This window comes from Chenopodium quinoa, unplaced genomic scaffold (genome assembly GCF_001683475.1).
Source record: "Chenopodium quinoa cultivar QQ74 unplaced genomic scaffold, ASM168347v1, whole genome shotgun sequence".
NCBI lineage: Eukaryota > Viridiplantae > Streptophyta > Magnoliopsida > Caryophyllales > Amaranthaceae > Chenopodium > Chenopodium quinoa.
This window is the reverse complement of record NW_018742598.1, coordinates 784,760-787,303: the sequence shown is the minus strand read 5'-3', so window position 1 is coordinate 787,303 and position 2,544 is coordinate 784,760.

The window sequence follows — 2,544 nt, the reverse complement described above, 5'->3', positions numbered from 1 at the left end:
CACTTTTACGAAATCCAATGCAAACTCCCAGAGTCACAAATTACATGAGAAATAAGTACCAAAGTGTATGTAGTAGTAAATTGCCATGTAATCAGTAGTATAATTCATTATTGCACCCCATAGAAACTTCATACACTAAAATGGATGTTTAGCACTCATAATTTTTAACAACAAGTTGATTTGTTTTTAAAATTTGTAAGAGGTTCTGATTTCCATCACAAAATCAACTTATTAGTACATAATAAAAAAAGCACAATTATACCTGATTATACAATTTAGTATTACTAATTTCATGTTGAATCAAAATTCTAAAAAAAATGTCAGGGAAAAGAAACCCCTCAATTATGTACGTGAAGAACAAAAAATTAAAAATTGAGAAAAGAATGGACGAAAGCAAACCAAAAGAATTATAACACTATATTTATTGATGCATAGATATAGAGGACGAATCAATAATTCAATTGAAAAATCATATCAGATATGACAAAATTAAAAGTAACATTTGCTTTTCAACAACCAAAGATGAATTGAATTTGAATAAAACTAACCAAAAAATAAACAAAAGTTAATCAAACACCATTAAATACAGTTAAAAGAAACAAGAAGCTTTCATTCCGGTTTCTTTTTGCTTAATTTAATACTGCTTCTTAAAATCTCAAGTTCTCATTAGAAATTTACTTATAAATTTCCAATTCAATCGATTATAAACTTATTTTAAATTCGCACATGAAATCTGACTATACTATTTCTTATAATCGAATATTTACTCAGATCAAAAGTATTGCAAAATGAAGCATAACTATATACTCCCTCCGTTTCATATTACTCGCAACAAACAGAGGAAGTGCGGACTCCTAGGCAAAAGATTGGAGGAGGATTAATTAAAGGAAGGGGTTTCTAATTAAAGAGAGAAAAAGTGGAGGGAAAGTTAGTGGTCCCAATTAAAGTAGTGGGACCATGTGATTATTTTTGTAGTGGGTCTTCTTTTCCCTCCCTTTTTTTTTGGTGGCTGATTCAATTTAGGAGGCAAACTTAAGGGTGTAAAAATTTTCCCTTCAAACTTTTCATGAAAATTTTCAACCTCCTTTCAAATTTCACAATATTTGAAACTTGCCAAATTTTCAACCAAAAGCCTCTTATAAAAGGTACATTTCTGATTCATTCACCCCTATTCATTCATAGCAAATGTTTGGAAATTAAGGGGGTATATGAAATCCAGAATTAATAACATAAATCCAACACAAATTGTTTCCAAAAGTACAAAAACCATCATCAACCTTAATTAATCCTAATTCCTAAATGCTGAGTTAGTTGCAGCAGCTGCTCTTTGTACAGAATTAGGCTCCACTAAAAGCTTCTAAAAAAAATCAAGACACCTCCACTTCATCACCTACCACCAGATCTGAAAAAAAAGGGGACTCATGGAAGAAATCTTTGATGATTTTTTTGATATCAACCAACTGTTGATGGAGCAAGACATAGATATGGCATCACAAAACATCAGCACAATATCAGGGTCAGATTCAAACAACTCTAATCAGCAACAGCACATTGAAGGCAATGATGTTGGGGAATCACAGTCAAAATCAAAAGAAGAACAGGAGAATGCATTGAATGGCAGGCAGAGCAGAGAACTCAACATTGAAGAAAAAAGGCAGATAGTAGATGACATATTGCTCAATATGGAAGGAGACTCACTTCCAAGAGGCATGCTAACATCATTAGCAATCAAGCACCAAGTACACAGATCAACCACAAGTAGGTGGTTCAAAGAAATAAAAAAAACAGATTCAGTTAGGCAATTTAGTCGATGTAAGGAGCAAGAATTTAGGGAAGACAGGACCCAAGCCTAAACAATACTTAGATGTGTGGCTGATGTATGTCCCAATGTATAAGAGAACCACAAATAGGAGTTATGTTGCAGCATTGAAGGTTCCACATGTTGTAATACATAGGTTAAAAAATAGGAAGACTCGGGGTAGTGACAGCAACAAATCACCTTGCACTAAGTGATAACCACAAAGTGGCAAGGCTGAAATGGGTCCTTAATCATGTGAACCCCCTGCCTAGTGAGGGTGACCCTAGTTTTAGGGATTTGCAGCATTACATCCACATTGATGAGAAGTGGTTTTATATGAATCCAGAGACTAGGACATTCTACCTAACACCAAATGAAGAAACACCATATAGAGCACAACAGTCAAAGAGGTTCAAGATAAAGGCCATGTTTATGGGAATGATTGGTAAGCCACTTTATGATGAGAATGGTACACTCATTCACTCAGGGAATTATGGTTTGTTCCCATTTGTTAAGTATGAGATGGCTAAGAAGAAAAGCAAAAACAGAGATGCAAGAACAATGGAAACAAAAGCAATTCAAAGTGTCAACAGACAAGCTATAAGGGACATGATATTGCAGCACATCATTCCAACAATACATGCATAATGGCCAGCACAATTATCTAAGAACATAATCATATAATGAGATAATGCTAGGCCTCATCAGATTCCCAAGGATGAGGAATTTTTAGCTGCAACACAAGC